This window comes from Urocitellus parryii, chromosome 8 (genome assembly GCF_045843805.1).
Source record: "Urocitellus parryii isolate mUroPar1 chromosome 8, mUroPar1.hap1, whole genome shotgun sequence".
In the NCBI taxonomy this organism is placed as follows: Eukaryota; Metazoa; Chordata; class Mammalia; order Rodentia; family Sciuridae; genus Urocitellus; species Urocitellus parryii.
The window spans coordinates 145,795,029-145,803,149 of NC_135538.1; positions in this window are offsets into that span (position 1 = coordinate 145,795,029).

Consider the following 8,121-nt stretch of genomic DNA (forward strand, 5'->3'; position numbering starts at 1 on the left):
AATTTCTGTTTGAATCTACAAGGCTGTGAGTGGCTCATGATTTTGTGCCCAGCCAGGCTGCGGCACTTAGCTTTGTTTGGGTTTGAAAGAAAGTCATGTTGGAGAAGAGTCTGGAAGATGGGTCCGAGTGTGCCAGGTAGGAGGGGTGTGGAAGGAGAGTGTCCAGCACACTGGGCAGCCGTGAGACAGGGGTGGCTTGGCATAACTGAAATTGGAAGGGGAGGGGAGAATAATAGGAGAATAGGCTGAGAATTTAGGTTGGGAGCTTATCCAGAAAGGGGTCATAGGCCCTCCAAACCCCCTCCCAGCCCCACTGACAAGAAGGTTGGTTCTGCTGTGGTTTGGGGAAGTGGCCCCAAGGCCATAGGTTGAAGGCTTGGTCCCCCCAGCAGTGCGGTTGGAGGTAGAGGAACCTTTAAGAGGTGAGGCCTAGTGGGGGGAAAGTAGGTCACTGGGAGTGCCCTTGAAAGGGCTATAGGGACCCCAGCCCCTTCCTCTCTCTTTGCTTCCTGGCCACCATGATTGGAACAGCCATGCGCTCCTGCTGTGGTGTCCTGTGCTGCCACAGGCCAAAAGCAACAAGACCCAGTGACCAAAGAATGAACGCTCTGAAACTGTGAGCCAAAATAAACCTTTCTTCTTTCCAAGTTGATTCATCTCTGAGAATTTGTTGCAGCAATGGAAAGTTAATACTGTGTCTGAAAATGTTGCAAAAGGGCGTCAAGAAGTAGCTGGGTTGCACAATTCTGTTCGCTTGCCTCTTGCCTAGAGAGCTAACTTTCCCATCTGGGCTCTGGTAAGCGTGTGTCCTCTGAGCTTTTAGTAAAGGCAATAGCAAAATGATACCCTTGCTAATAATTTGCCCTAGAGATGGAAGCTGTCAGGTAATCATCCAGAATTTAAAAGCTCATCTCCATATTCCTTTAGATGAAGAAAACGTCAGGATGAAAATATAGCACGGCTTATTAGTAACATCTTGCCCAGTTTTCCCTAAATGGTTAGAACACACTGCCTTTCCCTGCTCTTTATTAAAGCTGTCTATTTTTCAGTTCTAAATCCTGGGAGGATTTTCCCCATGAATTTAACATGACTGAGAAAACTAGCTCCAGGGGTAAAACTTGGCTGCAAATTATCTGAGCTAGGCTTCTTAATAAAAAAGACCAAAAATGAATCATAGCCTTTTAGTAGTTTCAAATGCAGAGTTACCGTTCTCCTTCACCCCCAGTGTCATGATTATTCATAATGGAAATGGGCCAGCTTTATAAAACGATTTCATGCAACAAACGTCCTTTGTGTTCAACGTTGGAAGCTGGTGCCGCTGTGGGCCAGGAGAGGAGGCAAGACAGAGACGGCGCGGGAGGCAGACAGGGGCCGAGCTGCGACTGCCAGCTTCCCAAGAGGCCACCGCCTCCCAGGGACGTGCTCCCAGGTGGCGGGCACACACCTTCCGAAATGGCACTTGGGTCACCTGCTCAAGGCCAGGTCCTTGCAAACGCACAACTTGGTCTTTTAATTATAAGTTCCCACCCAAAGCAAATGCAGCCCGTGGAAAAGAACCCATCGTCCCAGGAAAGGAAACTGCGGAAGCTCACGATGCTCAGTCTCCCCTGGGCCCTCTCTCCTGCTCCCGCTCTCTGCAGGGAAAAGTCAGGCACACCCCACACTCAGGCCTGTGGAGATCCTGAGCCTCACCCTGTGGCAATACACTCAGCCCTTGGCGTCTGCAGGGAATTAGGTCCAGGCCCTTTACGTGACATGCCCACATGTCCCTGTCAGGTGGCAGAGTGTGATTGTAACCCATGCTCGCCCCCCGGGGGCTTCCCGTCAACTCCAGATGACCTATGAACCAGTGTACGTTCTGTGTAAATAGTGGCTACGCTCTATTGTTTAGGGAATAATGACAAGAAAAACGTCACTAAGTGCCCAGTACAGACACATTTTTTTTTCCCAGAAAAATTCTCCGTCTGTAGGTCAGGTGACTCTGGTTGGTTGGTTGATGGGAGTGCCGAACCTGGAAGTCCAGCTCTACCTGATTCAAAAAGCCCTTCCCGTTGCCCATCACTTCTGTGTCTAGGGTTCTTTTACCTTTTGAGAAACAGCCAGGTCGCCCCTCTCTCTCTGGTATTTAACCTGCATTTACACCAGCGCCCAGGGACCAGGCAGTGTCCCTCCCCAGGAGGCCCTCAGCTTGGCAGGATAGGTTCAGGTCCTCTCACGACAGTCCTATCCCTTATTCCATAGGTGAGGACCCCGGGCACAGAGAGCTGAAGCAACCTGGCCAAGGTCACAGAGCAAAAGGCAGGAGCCAGGAGTCAGGCTCAAGGGGGGGCTCCACCCTGCTCCTCAGTGGCAGATTACAGGTGGCCTCCCCGGGTTCAAAAGAACACTCGAGGGTCAGCAGCAGCCTGGGTGCCGCTGTGTTTATTTTTGCTTTGTTTTTTTTTTTTTCCTTTGGGGGATGGGTACTGGGGATTGAACCCAGGGGCATCGACCACTGAGTGACCTCCCCAGCCCTACTTTGTATTGTATTTAGAAACAGGTCTCGCTGATCTGCTTAGCACCTTACTTTTGCTGAGGCTGGCTTTGAACTCGCAATCCTCCTGCCTCAGCCTCCCAAACCACTGGGATTCCAGGTGTGTGCACCACTATTTTTGCTTTGTTTTATAAGGAGCATGGGAACCTCTCTCCACCTGTGCCCTGGATTTGGAGGCTGCAGCCTCCGCTGACACACTTCCTCACCTCATCCCGATTCCACACCGCGAGGTCACTGAACAATACGTACTTTTAACTTCCACGTGTTTCTTAGGAAACAGACCTTCAGCACCCAGCGGGAGGGCATATGCACATAGAGCCAAAATGGGATCACCTCTGGGATCGCCAGTCCTGTTTTTGACCAAAGGACTGTAAGGAACAATGGAAGGGTTTATTCATCACCAGCCTTCACACTTTCAAAGTATCACTGTTACCACTCTCTCCTTTCCAGCCCTGCTCACCGGCTTCAAATTTCCACCACTAAGCCCCAGGAGAGAACAAGAGCCGGGGCTGCTCAGGCCTCTGGGTAGGCAGCAGGGAACCCACACACATCCGTCCTGTGGATGCCCCTGGGCGGCCCCTGTTCCAGGCCCACACCCACCAGGAGACCGGCCAATGTATTTAGCCAACTCCACACGGCGTTTTTGAGAAATGGATATGGAACTTTAAGGAAAGAGAAAATTCCGCATTATACACACGGTGTTGCAAGAACATCTAATACAACGCTTCCTAAGGGGTTCTCCTTAAGAGATCCACTTCTGTTCTTTCTTTCTAGACCTCGTACACACCAACAAAGGGAGGGGCAGGGGAATGGGCCTCAGGATCCTAGGGAAGAAAACTAGGAGGAGAACAAGAGGGGGAAATGTTTTTCTGTGAGTGCAGGTGAGCCAGATATCTACGTCAGCAAAAGGGAAGTCAGTGAAATGAACTTATGGAATTAAATTTCTGGATGCCTCTTGTCTCTTTAAACTCTGAATTACTCATACACCACGAGGGTAAATCCAATGTCATGAGAGTGAAGGAGGTGGAATTCACTCCTTTCCAAGACTTCTCTGACCCTCTACCGCATAGTTTGTCAATAGAGAAGACACAAATCTTTCCTCTTCATGCAAAAGCCTCACTGACACTTGGCGCAAGAAATTCACCATTGTCTTCGTTCATTTTCTGTTTCTATAACAAATTACCTGAAACCAGTAAGATATAAAGGCTAGAGGTGTATTTGGCTCATGGCTCCAAAGGCTGGGAAGTCCAAGAGCATGGTGCTGACCTCACGCTGCATGATCATATGGCCAGACAGAGCAAAAGCTGCTAGCTTGGGTCTCTCCCTCTTCTTACAAAGCACTGATGCCATCTAAAGGCCCCACCCACATGACATCCTCTAATCCTACTTGCCCCCCAGAGGCCCCACCTCCAAGCAACAGCAGCATAAGATTTGGGGCATTAAATTTTTGCCAAAACATGACATTTGTGGTGGACACATTCAGCTCATAGCAGTTTTCAATAAAAATCAGTTTTGGGGGACTCTCAAGTTGCTTGACTCTGGTTATAAAAAGAAGGAGCTGTGAATCTGTCAGTCGCAGTTTACTGCCCTTGAACTTGAATATCAGTGGCCTAGGAGTGAAGGACTGATCACGTTTGCATCCAAATGTCTAGGGGCAGCAGATGCAGCTTGTTATCCTGAGTAATCTGAGCCCTAAGACAATGCCACCTGTTCCCTAACAGAAATCAAAGACTCTCCTCGGCCCTGGTGCCCCTGGGTGCCAGCCCCAGGGGCCAGCACCCCCCCCCCGGGTGTCCCCCTACACCTGCAGCAGGCACGCACCACCGACATCGCCATCTGTAAACACACCTGCTCTGCTTTGGGCCCAAGAAAACACTCCTGCCTTTTTTGGTTCTCTTACAAGAAGGATTCTTAATTTTACTGATTTCCTTCCTAATTAGATTTAGCGTTTAAGATTGCCCATTAGCCTAGGGTTTTTCTGTAGATCCATCCTCCCTCATGCCAGCTGGCTCGCAGCACCACAGCTGGTGTGATTGACAGTCCTCGCCCAAAACAGTCACGTCAGCAGCCCACAGAGTTCCACCCGCACTCCCCGGCCTGGCAGGCGGAGTCCTCCGTCACGACAACAGTATCTAGAAGAGAGCACTCTTCTGTTCCCAGCAGCTCAGGAGGCCGAGGCAGGAGGCTCACGAGTTCAAAGCCAGCCTCGGAATAAAGCGAGTCCCTAAGCAACTTTGGGAGATACTGTTTGTAAATAAAGCACAAAAAGAGCTGGGGATGTGGTTCAGTGATGAAGCACTCCTGGGTTCAAGCCCTGGTACCAAAAAAAAAAAAAAAAAGACATTTGTTGAATGAATAAATGACTCGTGGGAGGAGCCTGGGGGCCCCAGATCGTCTTGCTCACACTCCCATCCCCCCAGAGTGCCTGGCAAGGTGCTTTACAGGAGCTTCTTGAGTCTGACCAGATTACGGAGCCGGGCAGCTGGTTTGGGCTGTGTGTGTCTGCTCTGCTCTGAAGAGATGTGGTTGTAACTGCCAGTCACACAGCTGCGGCACCGCCAGCCAGGCAGACACGGGGAGCATGAGACTCCTGCAGGAAAGCTCTAGGTTAACGTGCAACCCTAATTGCTAAATCTAATTAAGAAGGAAATCAGTTAAATTAAGAATCCCTCTTGCAAGACAACCAAATTTTTCATTCCTCGTTTGTTTTCATCAACTCCCTCCGAGTTCAAGGTAAGACAGCCGGACTTCCACAAGAGGGTTTTCTTGGGCCAAAAAACTGGGCCCCTGTGACTACGGACACAACGAGGAGAGAAAAAGAGGCTCTTGGGTGAGCAGGTCCCTCTTTTGCATGTGTTTGTGAGGAAGCTGCCATGTCACCTCTCCAAGGCTCCCAAGGATGACTGCTGACAGGGGGTGGGCTTGCAGGCTTGGATCTGTGCCAAGGACCTCCTAATCTGGAGGGCTGATCCTCCTAATTGAGCAGAAGCACAGTCGTCCCCTCTGAAGCCAGTGACAGAGGCACCGTGTGATTCACCTCTTGGAGAGGCCGTAAGCAGTCCCCTGTGTGGTCTTCTGTCACGTGGTCTGAAAAGACAGGGTCTTCATATTTGCAATTTTTTTTTGTTTTGTTTTGTAGTGATGGGGATTGAGCCCAGGGTCTTGTGCATGCAAAACAAGCACTCTACCAACTGAGCTATATCCCTAGCCCCAATATTGGCGATATTTATTGTGTTCATGTCACGTTAGGCGTAGTAGGGCTTCTCTTTGTTTTCCTGAAGAACTCAATAAAATAGAGACAATATTATGACTATTCACCATAGACTTGGCAAATGTAATATACAAATAATGTGTGCATAAGCATTCATGCATATAGAATTATATATATATATATATATATATAATATATATTCTCTGAAATATATATATATACATATTCAGAGAACTTATTTAAGAGGTAGAGTGGTAACTTCAGCATCAGCCCAGTCATGATTCAAGCAAGGCAATGCCATTAAATGTGCCAATTAGGGTGAGTCATATAAGCTCCCTAGACTTTGACTTCCTTGTCTATGAAATAGGGATAAAACAATATCTGTTCACAGTTATTTTGCAAAGATTAAATAAGCTAACGCTTATAAAGCACTCAGTATTGTGCTTAGGGGGGAAAAAATCAGCCCTCCCGTGTTGAAGGCGTCAATTAGCAAACCGCCAGGCCCCTCCAAACACAGGGCCCAGACTCACTCCATTTGTGAGACAATGGGGCTTATTCTTATCCCCAAAACAACTGGGTCCCGAGGCTACTGTCACAGCTGTACTGGTTGCACACTGTACAACCCTAAGAAGCGCCATTGAGAGTTCATGCCTCAAGGATTTGTACATTAACTCTTCTGATTTTATGGCCTATTAGAACAATATCCCATTAGATGGAAATAAAGCCTCCCGACGCGGGGGTGACTTTTTCTACTCTGCACAAAGGCACTCTAAGGGCCGGGGCTGGCCCCAGGCACTGAGGACACGCAGTGGCGCAGTGGTGCCAGCTTCCTGGAAGAGAGCTACCAGCCGCAGTTGGCTCACTCCACAGGTGTTGTCGGGCCGGGTCGGAGAGCCTCGCCTGCTGGACAGCAGTCCTCAGGTGTCAATGCCAGCCTCGAGGTGGCCGTCCTCACTGTTACTGGATCCTCCGTTGTGTTCAGTTGGGACACAGAGGCCAGGCGGGTCTCCCAAAGCGGCTCCGGGTCCTCCAACGGCCGGACCAGGGTCAAGAGGCATCCTGGAGGCCCTCCTGGGTCCTGCCTGGAATGGGGCCTCCGTGCGGCCAGCCTCCTTCCTAGCAAGGGACCTGGACAGGGGATCTGGAGGCCCACTCCTGGCCAGCTGAGGGTGCACAGGGCGGACAGGCAGAAGAAAGCCAGGGGAACCCCGGGGAACCACTCCAGCCGCCAGGTCAAACAGCAGGGCACTCACCCCGGGGGCCGGATGGCTTCCTGCACAGGGCCTCCTGGAAACCGCAGCCGGTGGTGAGGACCGAAGGTCGGGGGGCCAGGGTGGGAGTGGTGCTCTTCTTCAACCCCAGCAGCTTGCTCTCTGTGCTTCCCTGTGCCCGTTGGGCAGATGGCCTGGTCACCCTTTTTACGTGTTCCGAGGACAAAGGGCACAAGAACGCTCCCGTTTGACCCACAGTAGTAGATGCATGCTGCTGAGTACAGACCCACCCACCCACTTTCACAAGTCACCTCTCTCCCTCTTGGTTACAGAGGTTCTGGTTACACATTCCACGCGTTCGTCCAAGCCCACAGAACCGCAGATCACCGAGTGAGCATTGCTGAGCGTAATGAGCAGGAAGGTCATGGCACACACCGCTGGTTGCCAACACATAGCCCTTCCTCCTCCTCTGCTTCTTTTGCAACAAAACCCTGATTTGTTCAGGCATCTGTCCAATTTAGGAAAAGCTGGACCCTCATGGAGATGCATCCTGATTAATCTAAACCAATTGCCAGTTTGATTCTTCTTGTTACTAACTGGATTTAAAATGGCGTTTGATAACATTCTAACCAATTCAAGATGTGTGGGTCTGAAAGCTTTCATTCTGGTTGTTTTTTAAAGGGCTTCAGGAAATCCACATGCCGTCTGCTTCACTGGCTTTGGGTGTTTTGTAAGCATGTGATGCCTGGAGCTGCTGCGGCAATCTTGTGAGAAGGAGGAAAACTGACACACACACAGAGGATGGAAAATCTGAGAGGTGGAAAGCTTGAGGCCACCCTGAGAGCTCAGAGCAAGAATTCATTCAGCCTGGAGACCCACCCCGCCCACCTCCTGATTTTCTCAGGGACCCAATACATTTGTCTCCATTGTTGAAACTGCTGCAATTGATTTCCTTATTCCCTTCAGCACAAAGCATCGTGGTTAGCACCCTGGTCCCTGCTGCTGAAGTGTGAGGCGTGGCTGTGCAGGGTCGTCTCCCACAAGAACACATGGCAGGTGCCTGGTCCTCCGTCTGCACCTTGCAGTATTTGCCTTGCTGTAGAAATTGTCCCTTGATTGCCACCGGGTTTTTGTCACCCTCGGAGCTATTTGTACTCAATCAGTAA